Genomic DNA, 19,952 nt, shown 5'->3' on the forward strand with positions numbered 1-19,952 from the left:
AATACAAATTACAGATAAAACAAGCATTTGCAATGCAATAGGTCTCGCATTAGGAAAGTTTGAGCTATTGGTACTGTAAATGACAAATGTTTTATTTAAGTGTTGGTTTTGAAAATAGCGAAATTAATAGCTTTGTCATTTACAATGCCAATAGTTTTAACTTTCGCAAATGTGACATCTATAGCAATTGTAATGCAATATGTGTTGTATTTACATGACCTAGATGTATTGATATTACAAATAAAAATGGCTTTTAATTTTTTTAAGAATTAATACTTAAATAAAAGTTATTGTAATTTATAATGGCAATAGCTTTTGTAAATATTTAAAGATTATGTTCATTGTATTTTATTGTGACGGAAATCCAAGAACAGAAGTGAAATATTAACATCTTTTTGTGACATTTGTAATAAAGCTTGAAACATTGAGAGAACATATTTGAACCAGTTGTTGTTGAATGGTTGCACATATTGATGCTGTGGTGGCGCTGAGTGATGTTGTGGTGGTGACGAGTGATGCTGTGGCGTTCAATGATGCTGTGGTACCGCATAGTGATGTTGTGGTGCACCTGAGTGATGCTGTGGTGGTGCTGAGTGATGCTGTAGTGATGCGATAGCTAGATAGAGTGAGTGCGATAGATAGAGTAAGTGCGATAGATGAGGGCGATAGAGTGAGTGCGATAGATAGACAGATAGATAGAGTGAGGGCGATAGATAGATAGACAGATAGATAAAGTGTATTTATGTTGCATTGAGTAGAGTGTAAGTATGAGGTGTGCAATTATGTTGCATATAATTATGAGTGGTATTTGGAGTGTATGTTCCATTGCAGAGTGTGTGAGGGTGCAGAGTGTGTGAGGGTGCAGAGTGTGTGAGGGTGAAGAGTGTGTGAGGGTGAAGAGTGTGCAGTGTGTGTGAGGGTGCAGTGTGTGTGCGGGTGCAGTGTGTGTGCCGGTGCAGTGTGTGTGCCGGTGCAGTGTGTGAGTGTGCGGTGTGTGAGTGTGCGGAGTGTGCGGTGTGTGAGGGTGCAGTGTGTGAGGGTGCAGTGTGTGAGGGTGCGGCATATGAGGGTGCAGCGTGTGAGGGTGCAGAGTGTGTGAGGGTGCAGAGTGTGTGAGGGTGCAGAGTGTGTGAGGGTGCAGTGTGTGTGAGGGTGCAGTGTGTGTGAGGATGCAGTGTGTGAGGGTGCAGTGTGTGAGGGTGCAGCGTGTGTGAGGGTGCACTGTGTGTGAGGGTGCGGTGTGTGTGAGGGTGCAGTGTGAGGGTGCAGTGTGTGTGAGGGTGCAGTGTGTGTGAGGGTGCAGTGTGTGTGAGGGTGCAGTGTGTGTGATGGTGCAGTGTGTGTGCAGGTGCGGTGTATGTGCGGGTGCGGTGTGTGAGGGTGCGGTGTGTGAGGGTGCGGTGTGTGAGGGTGCGGTGTGTGAGGGTGCGGTGTGTGAGGGTGGGGTGTGAGGGTGTGGCGTGTGAGGGTGTGGCGTGTGAGGGGGTAGTGTGTGTGAGGGTGCAGTGTGTGTGAGGGTGCAGTGCGTGTGAGGGTGCAGTGTGTGTGTATGGGTGCGGTGTGTGAGGGTACGGTGTGTGTGTGGGTGCGGTGTGTGTGGGTGCGGTGTGTGTGGGTGCGGTGTGTGAGGACGCGGTGTGTGTGGGGGCGGTGTGTGTGGGGGGCGGTGTGTGAGGGTGCGGTGTGTGAGGGTGCGGTGTGTGAGGGTGCGGTGTGTGAGGGTGCGGTGTGTGAGGGTGCAGTGTGTGAGGGTGCGGTGTGTGAGGGTGCGGTGTGTGAGGGTGCGGTGTGTGAGGGTGCGGTGTGTGAGGGTGTGGTGTGAGGGTGCAGTGTGTGTGAGGGTGCAGTGTGGCAACAGACATGATCTATCAGCTATAAACAGGACCAGGCAGCTGTGCTCAGATCTTAAAGGGAGCAAACTTTCCAATGAATGAAGAAAATAACAAATAAGCTGTGTGTGAGGGTGCAGTGTGTGTGAGGGTGCAGTGTGTGTGAGGGTGCAGTGTGTGTGAGGGTGCAGACTGTGTGAGGGTGCAGAGTGTTTGTGTGTGTGTGTGGGTGCGGTGTGTGTGGGTGCGGTGTGTGGGTGCGGTGTGTGTGTGGGTGCGGTGTGTGTGTGGGTGCAGTGTGTGTGTGGGTGCAGTGTGTGTGTGTGGGTGCGGTGTGTGGTGTGTGAGTGTGCATTGTGTGAGGGTTCAGTGTGTGTGAGGGTGCGGTGTGTGAGGGTGCGGTATGTGAGGGTGCGGTGTGTGAAGGTGCAGTGTGTGTGTGAGGGTGCAGTGTGTGCGTGAGGGAACAGTGTGTGTGAGGGTGCGGTGTGTAAGGGTGTAGTGTCTGTGAGGGTGCAGTGAGGGTGCAGTGTGTGTGAGGGTGCAGTGTGTGTAAGGTTGCGTTGTGTGAGGGTGCAGTGTGTGTGAGGGTGCAGTGTGGCTACAGACATGATCTATTAGCCATAAACAGGACCAGGCAGCTGTGTTCAGATCTTAAAGGGAGTAAACTTTCCAATGAATGAAGAAAATAACAGATAAGCTGTGTGTGAGGGAGCAGAGTGTGTGAGGGTGCAGAGTGTGTGAGGGTGCAGAGTGTGTGAGGGTGCAGAGTGTGTGAGGGTGCAGAGTGTGTGTGTGAGGGTGCAGAGTGTGTGTGTGTTGTGTGTGTGGGTGCGGTGTGTGTGTGGGTGCGGTGTGTGTGTGTGTGGGTGCGGTGTGTGTGTGGGTGTGGGTACAGTGTATGGGTGTGGGTGTGTGCGGTGTGTGTGTGGGTGTGTGTGGGTGAGGTGTGTGAGGGTGCAGTGTGTGAGGGTTCAGTGTGTGAGGGTGCAGTGTGTGAGGGTGCGGTGTGTGAGGGTGCGGTGTGTGTGCGAGGGTGCGGTGTGTGTGCGAGGGTGCGGTGTGTGTGCGAGGGTGCAGTGTGTGAGGGTGCGGTGTGTGTGAGGGTGCGGTGTGTGTGAGGGTGCGGTGTGTGTGAGTGTGCAGTGTGTGTTAGGTTGCGGTCTGTGAGGGTGCGGTGTGTGAAGGTGCGGTGTGTGAGGGTGCGGTGTGTGAGGGTAAGGTGTGTGAGGGTGCGGTGTGTGAGGGTGCGGTGTGTGAGGGTGCAGTGTGTGTGAGGGTGCAGTGTGTGTGAGGGTGCGGTGTATGAGGGTGCGGTGTGTGAGGGTGGACAGCATCAGGGGAGGTTCTCATCCCTTATGTCTCAGACGTGAACAACCACCTGGATAATTCAAGCAATTTCTGGTGCAACCCTGGCGTAGCACAGGTACATTCATTCCCAAATGGCAGAGTGGGTTCAATGAAGGTTCTTAATATCAAGGCACTATGGAACCCACCTGCGGTTACCGTGGACAATACACTCATGTCTTTAGGATGTCCCCATTATGAAAGTAATATTCAGGACAATATTCCCCCAGAACTGGGCTGACTGAAATGATTCTCAAACATATAAGGATGCCCGACTAGCTGAAGCCCCGTTCTGTGGTTTCCCTACATTTTGACTAAAAGTGTGACTTGTCACAGCAAGTCGGAAATGGGACTGGGAACCTATTATGATCCTGTTCTGCCTGCACCTGGCCGCTTAAACGGTAGCTTCCGCAGACTATCACATTCATAGATCAAGTGATAAACGTACGAATGCGATTGCGTGTGAATGGGGGTTGAATCGTGCACTCTTAATGGGAGCGAACGTGTGAAGGGATGATTTGAACACTGGGTTGTGAAAGAACAAATAAAATACACGTGCAACCAAGCGTACACATACAGACAGATGCGCGTGTGCGCGCGCGGAAACAGACACGAGAACAACAGAGGATGCAGAAGGATAGTTTGCGGCTGGAATGGACAACGGACTCAAAGAATAAAAAAAAAACAAGCAGACTGAACTCCTTTGGCCTGCATAGGGCATCATATTCAACAAAGGCCAAGGACTTAAAGGCCTTGCACACTGTATGCAGAGGCTAGTAACGGATTGTGCACGGAGCAAGGGTGGCCTCATCTTTCCAGCAGAGAGGCCACCCACTGAATGAACACGACTCCATCCTTGCAGCTAAAGAGACCAAGGGCTGATTGTACACTGGATTCCTTGCCGTGCAAGTAATCCCTTCAGAGATTTATACGCAGCCTGCCCGTCGCCAGTGTTGAATAAAATGTTATCTTATTATTTTTTATGAGAATATTCGCCCACGAAATTGGTGCCTGCCTCACGGGCGGGCTCAGGCGCAGTCTCGGCCTCTGTTGGCGCTCGGAGCTCCGACGGGGCTCTCTCTGCACGGGATCAGGTGTGACTGCAGCTAATAAGCTTTGGTCGCACCGTCCTCGGTCCATCCCCTCCCCCCCCCCAGAGTTGGCAGAGGCTGCGTTCATTTCAGTAGCAGATTGGGAGCACCGTTTCCTTCCGTCAGAGTCAGACCATCAGCCTATCAATGTAACATGCTCTTTTCATATAGCGCTTAATGCAATTGCGGTCTCACTTTGTAGCGCTGTGCATATTTTATTGACTTGTATCTACAGCTTTACACAACTATACAATCTATAGACACGACTCTTCTTTTCATGTAGGAAGCCCTTTCTGTTCTCTTCCCACTCTTACCTACACAGAAGTAAATATTTGACATTACCCAAGGCTGGAATTCACAATCGTTTGTAGAAGAACACACACAAGAAACCAGCAACTTATGGGCGTTTGCCTACTTTCAAGGCATCACATCACCTACTCCTTTGCACTGTGTGTAGATATTCACACACTTCAAATGACAGCATGCTCTCATAAGTGTACTAGTGAGTAAATCCATTTGTCTGTGTAAAGTCACATCTTTTAAATAACAAAATACATTTTATACTTGTATGAAGAGCAGCTGTGCATCTAAATTCAATTTAAGTGCGTTCACATGGTACCAGGAAGAGGACTAATGTACATAACCCCTAATCAATTACGATATAGTAATGTACTTTTACAAATATGAGATGTGCAATTCAAAAGAAATCTGACGGAAATTAAGGAAGGGAGCACAGTTTTGAAGCGTCCTGACCTGTACCCTGTGGAAGTGTCCCTGCAAAGGTGGTTCACTGAATCTAAAGAAACATCCATAACAATTAATGTTGATTTGACTCATACTTTTCAATTAAACGTACTATTATACATGAACGCAGATGTTAAATTTTGTTTGCACCAGACTCGTTTTTTTTTTAATGGAAGATACAGTTCATTTTCCGAGTGTCTCCCCAGGCCTCTGTCCTGCAGCCAGGCCAGGGTCTGTTCACACAGGCAGCAACGGGGAGGGGGGGCGGAGAGGGGGAATAGTCACATAAAGGCGTGCTGCTTAAGTAACTAGAACTGAGCACTTGTCTTTGCGCAATGATCTAATGTTTTCATACGAGTGCAGTCCTGTGGGAAAAACAGCTTGTTATTGTGCTGAAAACTGTCAGGAATCATAAGTGGGTGCACATTTAACACTAAATAGGAATCGAAATATTCTAGTTGAAACTTAATGTTTTCACCGAATACAAAATAAATAATACTGAAAACTAAAAAGATGTGCATTAAACTTAATGTAGACAGATACTGACAGCATTGTTTAAAAATAAGAAAGTCCCATTAAACCGAGCGCAAATGCCCTTCTCAGTTATATAGCGCTCTGAATCCTTTAGGCGCTGATATGAATATAATACATCACTGCAGAGTCGGCCGTCAGCCACAGATCTACCGAACAGTCCGGAGAGCACAATCTATAGACGTGCTATTGCAGTGATGACTTTGACAGAGACTGCGGCTCTCGAGGACATCTTGCTGTCTTGCTCCTCATGCTATTGAATGTAGGGAGCAGTTAACATAGACAGTAGCGATCTACGGGCTAGGGAGGGTTAGGAGATATTCAGGACGCAATGTGCGTGCAGACAGAGGCATGATGGCTTAAGGCATGCCTTGGACTCGGAGTCATCACTCCTGGTTCACATCACACTCGCACTTTACTGTTTACTTCATGCGAGTCCATGGCCTGCCCTGAGCAAACTTTGCCTCCGGCTCGGCACAGGGCATCTGACTGCGTGCAAGTAAGTACAATGCCACTGCGCGGCCCCGGATAGAAGAAGGCTGCAAGAAAGGCAGGGGCCGGTGCAGGGCCTTTAACTTAACCCCGGAGGCCCGGACTTTAATGATGTTCTTTCCCAGCCGGAGCTAATCTACCGCCGGTGACCATAACGCTGTGTCACGCTAGCCACCACTCTCAAGAAAAAACAAGCCATTTAAATAAAACAACTTTAAACCCAGCGGCGCATTTGCAAAAAAGACAACAAGCATTTGACTTTCATGACACCGATTTACATATACGCTCTCCCGCGGGATCCTTTCTTCTAAACGTATTGTAAGATTTCAGTACAATTAGAAATAATCTACCCCGACATTAAGGAACAAGTACAATAAAAACTCACCGCCGCAGCCCGGCTTGTACAGGAAGCCAGGCAACCTGTGTTGGGACGGGGGCGGGGCCGCAAAAAGACAGGGAGCAGACGGGAGCCTACCCCGCGCTCCTGTGCCCGTCAGCCGGAAGATTGCCGGAAGATTTGCGTGTCAGCTAGCGGGGCTCCCGTGCTCGTGGAGAGCCCCGCCTGCTGCTGAGGATGACCCGCTGCCTGCCGAAGGAGAGAGGGACACACGAAAAGAACTCGGTGAGTGGGGTGTGAGGGGGGGGAGGGGACATGTGTGCGCGCGCACGAGTGGCGGGCTGTGTGTGTGTGTGTGTGCGTGCGTGCGTGTGTGTGTGTGTATGTGTCTTGGAGTGCGTGTGTGTGACTGTGGGGGAGGGGGGTGTGTGTGTGAGCGAGTGTCTGTGTGCCGTGTGCCTGTATGTGTGTGCATGTGCTCGCCTGTGTGTGCGTGCATGCAGAGGGGTGGGGGCTGCCTATATGTAAAGCGCTCTGATACCTGATTCGGTTCGGGGCTGAAAAAAAATTTAAAAAAAATGGCTGTGAGTTACTCTGCGCATGCGCGGGGCAGACGCGCGCGCTCCCGCGGTGAAAACTGCGAGGGAAACGCTCGTGCCAGATAGGTGTCCACATTCCCAAAAAGCGGCAACAATAGTTGTCGAGACAGACCTCTCAATGCTCACGCATTGAGAGTACGTCTGCTCGACCTAAAAAGTCACCCTTTCAAAACATATTTTCTTAGATCTGCAGCTTCTTTAGCCATACATGTGGGGCGTCCTCCTATTGAATGGGTAATTCAGCTCAGCTAATGAGCCTGCCATATCTGAAAGAGACACGTTAGTGATAGAATCCTTACCTTCGAATTACCCCCAGGCGTCAGACTGGATCCGGAAAGTTTCCGTCAGCAGTACCCCTGCGCATCGGACAGTGGCGTCTTTCGGCTCCGCATCAGTCGTAGGCATCTTGATGCCAGGATGACGTCGCAGCAGTTCCTTCTTTTTCCGTGCCAGCAAGCCCAGATCCGGAGAAAGCGGTACCTCAAGTCAATTTTCGACTGAGTTTTTTGGGACTTTTGTCTCTGTCTTTTTTGAGTCTTTGACTACTGGTGTGTAGGGATGCCCGGTTTCAAGTCTTGCGAGGTTTGTCCCTGCATGATGTCGGTGACGGAACCGCACCGCGAGTGTCTCTACTGCTTGGGGTGCGACCACTACCCCGCGTCGTGCCCCGACTGCCAGGCCATGGCTCCAAAAACTTTGCGGGATCGGTCCCGAAAGTTGCTTGAGGCCCGGGAGTCGGCTCTGCGCCGTTCAAGGTCCTGGTCCCGTGGGAGGTTGAGGGACCGGTCGCAGAGCTGCCACCATCTTTTGACGAAGTCTTCGCACTCGGGGTCAGGTAAGAAGAAGTCGAAGAAGCGATGTCGCTCTTCGCCTTCCCCTAGCTTGTCACGCGACACGGCTCAGGGTGCGGGTGGTGTCTCTTCCGCGGCTCTGACGGAGCCTACGCAGTCGCCGTCGGCCTACCCGCCCTTCCCGGGTTCGTCGGCGACTGGCCCAGCTGCAGAAATTTCTGTCAGCCATGTCCCGCCTCTTTGCCCCTTGGGCCCTGCCAGCGAGCCTTCGGGCTTGCGGGTTCGACTGGGGGTCCTTGCCCTTTTTTGTCGGCGGCTCCGGCCCGACGTCGTTGACTGCTCTTACCTCGTCACCGCGAAACCCCCATGGAGCCATGCATGGATCCCAGCCGATGTCGGTTGACCTCGTACGACCTCCACCGACATCGAAGTCTACGGCACCACCACAGGCGTCAGCCAGACCCCCAGCAGATGTCGTCCCCAGCTTCCACCCCGACATGGAGATGGTGCTGGACCGATGTCGATCGGCGCCGAATCCGTCGCCGACGGGGAATTTTTATCCCTATCTCCATCCTCCATCTTTCCCACCTGCCCAGCAGGTTATGGAAGACTGGGAGGGGTTGGAAGACCCTCTCGCAGCCCAATGCCAGTTAGACCCGGAATGGGCAGAGGATTTAGGGGATGCCAGTGACCTGGATTCCTCACCAGAACCTGGCGCACTGTCTCCTTCTACCGTGGCTATGGAGGAGGGTGGTACTTATTCAGTGGTGTTGCGTAGGGCAGCAGAGGCTCTCCACCTTGAGCTCCCTACAGTGGCCGTCAGGACTAACCTCCTGACAGAAGTGCTTCGGCCGGCGGCTTCCTCTGCAGAGCCACCGGTAATGATGCACTTTAAGACGTCTTTTTGGGCACCTGGTCCAGGCCCAACACAGGGGCTCCTGTGGATAGGAACGTGGCCCGACGCCATCGCCGGGCCCCTGGCGACCCCATTTTCCTCTCCCAACACCCAACCCCTGAGAGCTTGGTTGTCCAAGCCTCTGTGTCCCCAGGCCCCACTTTGTGTGGGGAACGGTGGCGCGGGTGCCGCCTCAGTGTCCAGAGGCGGCCCGGACGGTGCTCTCCCAAGCTATTGCTGAGGGGAGAGATGCAGCTAAGTTCACGATTCGTTGTGGCCTTGACACGGCCGACTCGCTGGGCAGAGCTATTTCCATGACAGTGGCGCTACGCCGTCACGCCTGGCTGAAGACCATTGGCTTTTCAGGGGATGTCCAGAACACTCTGATGGACATGCCTTTTGATGGCACTCTCCATTTTGGCGACAAGGCAGATAGTGCATTGGAGCTCTTTAAGGACTTGCGGCTCCGGCCAAGTCCTTGGGCCTTTCGGCCATGCGCACTCCTTCGGCATCTGCTCTTCACTCCTTTCGTAGCCATGGAAGGGACGCCCAAACACATTTGTTTCAAAGCCACAGGCCTGCGCACCAGTCTCAGCGCAGCCTCGGACGTGGGACCCGCCGAGGTGGGTCACGGGGCCAGCGGGTGGGTCAGTCCACCTCCTCCCCTGCGCCCACTGCCTCCAAACCTTTCTAGTCCGGTGTTTCAGGCCCACCAAACGCCAGTGGGTGGCAGGAGTTGCCATCACCTCCATCACTGGCGCACCATCACTACGGACAGGTGAGTTTTACAGATTGTCCGAAGGGGCTACTCCCTCCCCTTTGAGACCACCCCTCCAGCCATGCCACCTCAGTACCACCGCATCTCGGGGAACACTTGGCACTTCTCCAGCACGAAGTTGCGTCCCTCTTGGCCAAGGGGGCCATTGAGCGCGTTCCGACTCCTGAAGTAGGTCGTGGTTATTACTCCCACTTGCTTCCTATCTTAGACTATCGGAACGTCAATCACTTCCTCTGGCAGGAAAAGTTCAAGATATTCACACTTGCTCAGGTCTTGTCTGCCCTAGACCCGCAAGACTGGATGGTAGCGTTGGACTTGCAGGACGCTTATTTTCATATCCCCGTCCTACCGTCCCACCGGCGTTACCTGCGGTTCACCGTAGGCCACGAGCACTTTCAGTTCACGGTGTTCCCTTATGGCCTTACCAGAGCCCCTCGGGTGTTCACGAAATTGATGGCGGTGGTCGCAGCTCATCTCCACAGATCGGGGGTTTCAGTCTTCCCCTATCTCAACGACTGGTTGCTGAAGGTGGGATCGCCCCAGGCAGTCGTCTCTCACCTACAGACTACAGCCGACCATTTGCTGGGGTTCTCCATCAACGTGCCGATGTCACACCTGATTCCCTCTTAGAAGCTCCTCTTTATCGGAGCGCTTCTGGACACAGCGCAGTTTCAGGTTTATCCTCCCGAACAGCGAGTCCGGGACTTTTGGGCTATGAGACCGAACTTTCGGCCCTTGTCCTGGGTTTCGGTCAGGATTACCTTGAGGCTGCTGGGCCTCATGGCCTCCTGCATCCTGCTGACCAATCATGCCAGATGGCATATGCGGGCTCAGCTGTGGGACCTAAAGTTCCAGTGGGCCCAGCATCAAGGGGACCTGTCCGAGTACGTCCAGATCTCGGAGGGCACTGGACAACAGTGGTGGCTCAAGAACCAGCATTGGGTCAGCGGCAGATTCCTCTCCCCTCCCCAACCAGAGCACACAGTAGTGACGGATGCATCCCTCCTGGGATGGGGCAGCCACATGGGTGAGGTGGAGATCAGAGGCCTCTGGTCTCCGACGGAGTTCAGGCTCCTTATCAACCTTCTGGAGCTTCGGGCGATCCTTCTTGTACTGAAGGAATTTCTTCCCTTTGTCAAGGGGAGAATAGTGCAGGTGTTCACAGACAACACCACCGCCATGTGGCACTGCAACAAGCAAGGCGGGGTGATGGGCCCTATGTCTGGAGGCTCTGTCTCTCTGGACATGGCTGGAACTTCAAGGCATTTCCTTGGTGGTTGAACACTTGACAGGTTCTTTGAATGCCAGGGCGGACAAACTCAGCCACAGGTGCATGATGGATCACAAATGGCATCTTCACTCGGAGGTGGCCCAACGTCTTTTTCAACAGTGGGGAGAGCCTTGGTTAACATCTATTCGCCACCGAAGAGAACGCGCAATGTCAGCAGTTCTGTGCGTTGGAATTTCCAAGGCGATTCATAAAAGGGGGTGGTGATGGACAGAGTATCTGAATTAAGCAGAATACTCCTACCCAGTCAAAAGATCAGGGCTTGATCCATCACCGTTTTTTAGCTCACTGCACCATCCCAGTTCAGAACCTGGCTACATGCAAATTAGTTTGGCCCTGGCCCAGTGCATCATGGGAACAGGGCAGACCAAACTACCAAGCCAATTCTTTACTGGAAAGGAAACAAGCTTCCGGAGACCGGTTTCTGGCATTGCAGCCGTCTTCGGCCCGGCTTGCTTGAATCCTGATGGTGCAGTGAGCAAGGGACTCACATCTGAGTTTACCCTTCCACACTTTTGGTGGCCAAAACGATTCATAAAAGGGGGTGGTGATGGACAGAGTATCTGAATTAAGCAGAACACTCCTACCCAGTCAAAAGATCAGGGCTTGATCCATCACCGTTTTTTTTAGCTCACTACACCATCCCAGTTCAGAACCTGGCTACATGCAAATTAGTCTGGCCTGGCCCAGTGCATCATGGGAACAGGGCAGACCAAACTACCAAGCCAATTCTTTACTGGAAAGGAAACAAGCTTCCGGGGACCGGTTTCTGGCATTGCAGCCGTCTTCGGCCCGGCTTGCTTGAATCCTGATGGTGCAGTGAGCAAGGGACTCACATCTGAGTATACCCTTCCACACTTGTGGTGGCCAAAACGATTCATAAAAGGGGGTGGTGATGGACAGAGTATCTGAATTAAGCAGAACACTCCTACCCAGTCAAAAGATCAGGGCTTGATCCATCACCGTTTTTTAGCTCACTGCACCATCCCAGTTCAGAACCTGGCTACATGCAAATTAGTCTGTCCCTGGCCCAGTGCATCATGGGAACAGGGCAGACCAAACTACCAAGCCAATTCTTTACTGGAAAGGAAACAAGCTTCCGGGGACCGGTTTCTGGCATTGCAGCCGTCTTCGGCCCGGCTTGCTTGAATCCTGATGGTGCAGTGAGCAAGAGACTCACATCTGAGTATACCCTTCCACACTTGTGGTGGCCAAAACGATTCATAAAAGGGGGCGGTGATGGACAGAGTATCTGAATTAAGCAGAACACTCCTACCCAGTCAAAAGATCAGGGCTTGATCCATCACCGTTTTTTAGCTCACTGCACCATCCCAGTTCAGTACCTGGCTACATGCAAATTAGTCTGGCCCTGGCGCAGTGCATCATGGGAACAGGGCAGACCAAACTACCAAGCCAATTCTTTACTGGAAAGGAAACAAGCTTCCGGGGACCGGTTTCTGGCATTGCAGCCGTCTTCGGCCCGGCTTGCTTGAATCCTGATGGTGCAGTGAGCAAGGGACTCACATCTGAGTATACCCTTCCACACTTGTGGTGGCCAAAACGATTCATAAAAGGGGGTGGTGATGGACAGAGTATCTGAATTAAGCAGAACACTCCTACCCAGTCAAAAGATCAGGGCTTGATCCATCACCGTTTTTTAGCTCACTGCACCATCCCAGTTCAGAACCTGGCTACATGCAAATTAGTCTGGCCCTGGCCCAGTGCATCATGGGAACAGGGCAGACCAAACTACCAAGCCAATTCTTTACTGGAAAGGAAACAAGCTTCCGGGGACCGGTTTCTGGCATTGCAGCCGTCTTCGGCCCGGCTTGCTTGAATCCTGATGGTGCAGTGAGCAAGGGACTCACATCTGAGTATACCCTTCCACACTTGTGGTGGCCAAAACGATTCATAAAAGGGGGTGGTGATGGACAGAGTATCTGAATTAAGCAGAACACTCCTACCCAGTCAAAAGATCAGGGCTTGATCCATCACCGTTTTTTAGCTCACTGCACCATCCCAGTTCAGAACCTGGCTACATGCACATTAGTCTGTCCCTGGCCCAGTGCATCATGGGAACAGGGCAGACCAAACTACCAAGCCAATTCTTTACTGGAAAGGAAACAAGCTTCCGGGGACCGGTTTCTGGCATTGCAGCCGTCTTCGGCCCGGCTTGCTTGAATCCTGATGGTGCAGTGAGCAAGGGACTCATGTGAGTAGGAGTGTTCTGCTTAATTCAGATGCTCTGTCCATCACCACCCCCTTTTATGAATCGGAATTTACAAGGCGGCACTCGCTTGGCAACGCTTTTCATCACAAGTGGAGTTGCGGCCTGTGTACGCCTTTCCACCTATACCACTTCAACCCAGAGTGCTGAAGAAGATCAGGTGCGACCGGGCCCAAGTCACTCTTGTGGCCTCCGGACTGGACTAAAAGAGTTTGGTATCCCGAGCTACTCAGTATGAGTGTGGATCCTCCGATCCGAGGGCCTCTTCGGGAGGATGTTTAGTCGCAGCAGCAGGAGACGGTCCTCCACCCTAAACTAACCAAGCCTCCACCTCCTTTTGTGGAGTTTGAGCAGCGACAGTTGATTCCATTTGACTTGCCTCCTGAAGTCTGTGATATCATTCTGGCAGCCAGGTGTCCCTCCACTAAATCGGTATACACCTGCAGGTGAAACAAATTTGTGGCATGGTGCACAGCAAAGGCTGTAGATCACCTTTCTGCCCCTCTTTCTGAAGTCCTTTTGTTCTTCTTTCTTTGGCCCGGCAGGGCTCTGCTCTGGGCACTATTAAGGGCTACCTTTCAGCAATTTCGTCCTTTCTCAGGCTCCCTGATCAGCCCTCTCTTTTCAAGTCCCCTGTCGTAAGGAGATTTCTCAAAGGCATTACTCACCTTTTCCCTCCTATTCAGTTTGTGATGCCACAGTGGTACTTGAATCTGGTTCTTCCTTATTTGGTGTGCGCTCCTTGAGAGCAGCTTCACAACTGACCTCTTCATTTACTGACTTTAAAGACTGCTTTCCTGGTCGCCATCACCTCCTCTAGGCGTGTGAGCGAGCTCCAGGCTCTTTCCTGTAAACCTCCTTTTCTGTCTGTTAATCCGGACAAGGTTGTGCTCCGCACTAGTCCTTCTTTCTTGCCAACGGTTGTTACTGCCTTCCACATTGGGCAAACTATCACCTTGCCCACTTTCTTTCCACCTCCGCACCCTTTCAGAGAGAAAGGAGGTTCCACCGTTTGGACCTAAAACGTGCGCTCTCATTTTACCTAAACAGCACACAACAGTTCCGGGTGGATGACCAGCTCTTTGTTGGCTACGTAGGCGCCAAGAAAGGCTGGGCTGTACACAAGAGGACTATCTCCCGATGGGTCATCTTGTGTATAAAAGCCTGTTATTCTCTGGCTAAAAATTAACCTCCGGTGGGCTATGCGCTCATTCTACCAGGGCGACCGTAGCCACTACAGAATTGGGACTTGGTGTCCCCCTGCAAGACATCTGTCAGGCAGCCACGTGGGCCTCGCTGCACACTGTTACTAAGCATTATTGCCTTGACAGCCAAGTCTGTAGAGACAGCTTCTTTGGCCGTTCTGTTCTCCCTGACTTTCTGGTGTGATCTTGGTTCGCAGTTGGTATTGCTGGGGTATCTATTCTAAGGTAAGGAATCTATTACTAACGTGTCTCTTTCAGATGCACAAGTTACTTACCTTCGGTAACGATATATCTGTAAGAGACATTAGTTAGTGATGGATTCCTTACTGCCCCACCCATCCTCCCCGTTCTGCGAACTGATTTCTAGGGTTAAGTTCATCCCTTTCAGGGCCCTAGTTTCAATGCACCAGTGGTCAGTATCTTGCATGGCTCTGCGTTCCTGGTGCAGAAAGTCGTGTACAGAACTGACGTCAGCGTTCAAGGGCGGTGTCTAAGTAGCTGCGGCAACGTCATCTGGTCGATCCCGACGCCTACGCGAACACGGAGCCGCACGACGCCACCTTCCGACGCGCAGGGGTACAGCTGATGAAAACTTTCCAGATTCAGTCTGACGCCTATGGGTAAGCCTAAGGTAAGGAATCTGTCACTAACTAATGTCTCTTACAGATATATCATTACCGAAGGTAAGTAATTTTTGCCTTTGCGTTTATCGGAGTTTGGTTCCCATAGAGATAACAAAATGCTCAAGATGAAGGCATAAGTAGTTACCTTAAAAATTGTAGCTCTTGTGAAACACATGGAATTTTATTTACCTTGATACAGGCCCTCAGATATTAAATACCATCAACGTGTTCATCAGCCTTGTTATTAGCCAGATTCTCAGCAGCAGCAGGGCATCGGTACCAGGAAAGGTTTCAGCACAAACAGAGAAGATGGTTGGGGGCATGGCTTGGGAGGCGACGATGGCGGATGCGTGAGCTGAGAGCTCTGCGCCAGCCGTGCCGATTATCCTGCTGAACATGGTGTCCGCCGGGTCCCAGGGACGTGCTGTTGGGTGCCCGACTCTCCAGAAATAACCGGGACCCTAATCTCGCTTCTCTGAGGGCGAGAGGGGATCGACGCTAGGACGGCATGCAAATTGCCGTGGCCGAGGCAAAATGGCATCCTGAGGCGATCCAGAAGCGACGGAGGAGGTTAAGAACTGCGTCCAGAGCTTGGGGATGAAGAGGCTGTTGGGCTGCAGAATCCAGAGCGTGGAGCAAAAATGGCACTCCGTGCCCCCGCTAAGGGCCGTTACTGACCGAATGTGAGGGGGCGCCACCGTTCCGACCGGGTCACCCGTGTGACGCGCTGCGTTTCGAGCATTGACCAGGAGACAGCGGCCTGAACACGCCGAAGGGCATCGAGCTGCCGCCCTACACCCGGGGATCGGAGGAGTGCGGCAATGGCACCTGGGGAGACTGCAGCATTGAAGAGGAAGCTGTGGCTGCATTCCCCCCCAGGAATTACCGTGAATGAGGTGAGGGGCGAGACCTCCGTGTGGGACATAGAGGCCGGCTGCATGGCACACCGCAGCTACAAGACGGGGGTTGTCACTCTACTTGTGCTCTCAAGGAGCAAGTGAAGGCTGCAAGCGGGTCTGGGGCACCAGAGGACCTGCCGGAACGGCCCGGAACAGTGTGCAGGCATTAGGAGAGAGGGGTGTGACGGGGTCCACCACATACAGTGTGGCTGCAGGGCTTGAAAGGAGCGGAGGTGCCCTAACTTATCTGGAGCCCTGTGCCATGAGTAGACTCCACATACTGGTGCTGAGTGGCTCGTGGCTGACCGTGCCGGCGGGCATTGAGTCATGGGGTTTACACCCTAGTTGAGGAAACTGGTGACTAACTGGAGGAGCTGTAGTGTAGTTCCTATATTCCCAAAAGGCTCTGCGCATTGGAATAATATATCCTATAGATTAGACGTAAGACTGAGGTCCACTAGGTCTCTATCGAATATACTAGACTTAATTATGAGTGCCAGCTAGCTCAGAGGTCACTAGAAACTTTATAAACATGACAACTTTGTTTCCCCAAGGTAAAACTGATCATCAGAGTTGTGTAAACAATAGATATATATTTCACTCAGTCAATCGTGCATGCTTCGTTTCACCAGAGTTGCAGAGAAATAGAAAGACGGGCGTTTTCAATAAAAGGATTTATTGAACAGTCTTCTTTCTCAAGCATAAGAAATGAACTGCTACATTTGTAAAACTGGTTGTAAAATATAACGAATACAGTATAAAAAGTAGAACAAAATAATAATGTAAGAGTATTGTATGGTTCCTAAACCATAGAAAAATACATACATAAATAACAGAGGCTAAAAGTACTCAACTGGTGCTTCTAAAATATGCCTACCCCGGTGTACCTAACCTAAGCTTAGTATGAGGGAAAAAGTAAGTGAGGTGTAGCATAAATGTAGTATTCTTTTGCCAAGAATCAGTCCAAGATTTCTCTTAGGGTCTAATCAGCTCCGTACCTTAGTTTAGAATGAAGGAGGTCTGGTATCTCTCTGTCTCGGGACTCGAGTTCCCAGCAACCCGCAAGGGTAGATTGGAAACACTGGAGCTGGATTTCTCGGCAGGAGAAAACACAGCATCTCTCTCAGTGCGTCTGCTGGAGGGTCGGCTTCCTTCGGCACTTGCTGTAGCAGGATGCGTCGGGCAAGTAGATAGTCAAACTGCTCCAAACCACTGTGTGTTTGCTAAGGCAAGTGTGGGCATATTTATACCTTGAAGTTGCCGAGTTTGATGTAAAGGTGGAAATAATAACGTCATCAAAGAGTCTCAGTTCTTTGAAAACTCCATGAGTTCTTGGACAAGTCAGTTCTCGAGCAAGGGAAAGTCCCTAGCTGCTGAAGCCGAGTTTTCCAAGAAATCGTTGTAGATTTTTGGAACTAGTGGAAGTAGCCCTGCCGTATTTGGACTGCATGAGCTATGCCTAAATATGGTTATGATTTCTATGCCTATTTAAGGATATGGTGATTTATACCTATATAAGGGCATGAATCTGGAAAATTACATTAGGGTCCTAAAATGATACATAACAGAGCTACGACCTAGCCGGGGGGTGCTGTACCGGCCTGATAACTCGGAGGGTCGCCCACACTGGACTTTGAGTACGGTGGTCCCAGGGGGCACGTTGGGGTCTGACTAAGAGGAGGTGAGGATCCGGCATGGGGGGGTCCTCGAATGGTGGCAGTGGATGCAAACTGACCTCGGGTCCAGATATGCCGGAAGGGTGAATCTGAGACCGTGTGGGACCCCTCACCAGCACTATAAACCACGGTCTGAACACGGAAGAGCTGAGACGCACTGTGGAGTGGCACGCCCTTCCCGGACTCCTTAAAGTGACGGAATCTGAAACTTGGGGCACAACTGCGAGACATTGGGACATTGTATATTTGGCCTGGCCGGTTGTTCCCTGAATTGTTGCGGGGAGGGGCTGTCTCGCAGAAGATGGTTAAAGGGGCAGTTGAGCCACAACATGTGGTACTTCAGCCTACCTCTGGTATGTTGTGGGGCCGAGATCCTGGCGACCACTCCCCGGCCGCCTCGAGAAGGGCCTACCAGATTCACGATTGGAGATCGCACTCCCCTGGAGATGGGAAAGCCTAGTGGGAAGCAAGCGGGGCCTCCCACGGAGCAGGACGACAGTGCACCTGATCAGGAGCAAAAGGAGTCGGGAGGCGAACCCTCAAAAGTACCTGTCCATCAGCAGTTGGCGAAGATATTAGAAGCTATTGCAGACACCAAGGCGACACTGCACCAAGATATCTCTACTGTTGTGGTGGGTCTGGGCTTGCTGAGGACAGAGTATGCTAAACTAGTGGACAGGGTGAAGCAAACCGAATCCTCCCTAGCGGTTCTTATCCTCGCGCAACAAGCCCTGATTGGTCAGTTTGGGAAATGTCCAGCAGGGTTAACTTACTGGAAAGGAGAGCCGAAGATGTGGAAGTGCGGAACCAGGGGAACAATATGAGGGTCCTGGGTCTCCCGGAAGGAGTGGAGGGCAATGACATGGTCAAATATTTGGAGGGTTGGCTCCATGAGGTGGTGGCGCCTGAAGGCCTGTCACAGTTCTATACATTGGAGAGAGCCCACCGTGTGCCCGCCAGCCACCTCATCCGGGGAGGCCTCCACGCCCCGTGGTGGTCAGATTGCTTCACTTCAAAGACAGGGACCTGTTTTTACAGAAGTCTTGTGCAAAGAAGGGCCGTATGAAGTTGAGAATAGTAAGGTGTCTCTGTTTCCGGACTATACTCTGGTGGTTCAGAGGCGCCACACCTCCTTCCTCGAGGTCAGGAGAGCCTTGCGGTAGGAAGGGATCCAGTATTCATTGATGTTCCCGGTCCGGCTCTGTATAATGTTAGACTGGAAGTCTCGCTTTGGCGAGGACTCCAAGTCCGCTGGGGAGCGGATTGAGGCCTACAAAACTGAAGATCTGTCTTTGCTTCAGAAAGAAGGAGCTCAGACAAGAAATCGGGAATCTGGGACGAGGCTACGACGATGGCAAAAGTGGGTTACCACAAAAAAACCAAGCCAATCACAGACCGAAAAGGAGAGAGTGGAGGAGCTGCAAGCAGTGGCGGACATGATGCAGGGACAGAGATGGTCATTGGAGAAAGGCTCGGGATCAAAGGGAGAGACTGATGGTTCGGAGTCAGACACACCCCGCAGTGGCGGTGTCGACTACCTGATGTGACTCCTCAAACGGCTGATGGGATAGTATGATTTGAGGACTGCTAATTCCATCCTTCCCTTTTACGTTCCCCCTTACTTGCTCTCCTGTGCGCAGCGTGCCTCTTCCTGCTCTCCCTCATTTAGCCTTCTCTTCTTCTCCCCAGGGGTCCCCGAGGAAGTCGGGGAGGGTGTTGGGTGCGGGCCTGGGTATGGGCTGGAGCGGCACCATGAGTGTATGTATGTACCTTGGTTGGGCACTTGCTGTGATTGCCGCACTCCCCCTTAGGTCCTAGTGCTAGTAGCTGTGGGCCTTTACTTGTAGATGCAGTTTTGTCAGCGGTTTGGGTGGCTGCTGGTTGCTAGACAGCTCTGGGGTTGGGATGTTGTCCTAATAGGGGTGTTTGTTGTTGATTTTTGTTTTGTGCATGCGGACGGGGTTGGAGGAATGAAGTCTGGAATTTCGGTGGATGGGAGTGTGGTGGGGGGTCTCTGGGGGGGCAGGTTTGGATTACATCCCATTCAGTGCATAATACATTCAAGTTCATCACATGGAATGTGACGGGGATGGGGTCCATGGCCAAACGGTACAAAATGTATGCATACCTAAAGAGGAGAGATGTACAGGTGGCCCTCTTGCAAGAGATCCATCTGACTAGTGGTGAAGTGGATAAACTACGCAAGAGGTAGAGGGGCCGGATATACGCTACTTCCTACTCAGCTTTTACTAGGGGCATATTCATATGGGTGAGACCAGGGGTTCCCTTCGAGAACGCCAACACGAAAGTAGATAGCGAGGGAAGGTATGTTCTGGTGAAAGGGAGAATGGCTGGACGGAAGGTGATGTTTGGGAGTGTGTATTGGCCTAATGTGGAACAAGTGCTATTCCTCACTGCCGTCTCAGCGCTACTGGTGGACTATATGGGGGGACGGGCGTTCATTGGTGGCGATTTTAATTGTGCGGCGGACACCACAGTGGATAGGTCACATCCTCCCCTCCCGGGGTTACAGCCTCACCGGGACTTAGCGGGGTTCCTTAACTGGATGAGTCAATGGAGACTAGAAGATATCTGTAGGG

General features: G+C 51.8%; 1 protein-coding gene across 2 annotated transcripts in view; it reads left to right on the top strand.

The window, feature by feature from the left end:
• Positions 1-19,952, top strand: part of MEI1 (meiotic double-stranded break formation protein 1) — a 3,250,839-nt gene that overhangs the window by 956,798 nt on the left and 2,274,089 nt on the right. The gene's annotated exons all lie outside the window — the stretch shown is intronic.

This window comes from Lissotriton helveticus, chromosome 1_1, assembly GCF_964261635.1.
Source record: "Lissotriton helveticus chromosome 1_1, aLisHel1.1, whole genome shotgun sequence".
Taxonomy (NCBI): Eukaryota; Metazoa; Chordata; class Amphibia; order Caudata; family Salamandridae; genus Lissotriton; species Lissotriton helveticus.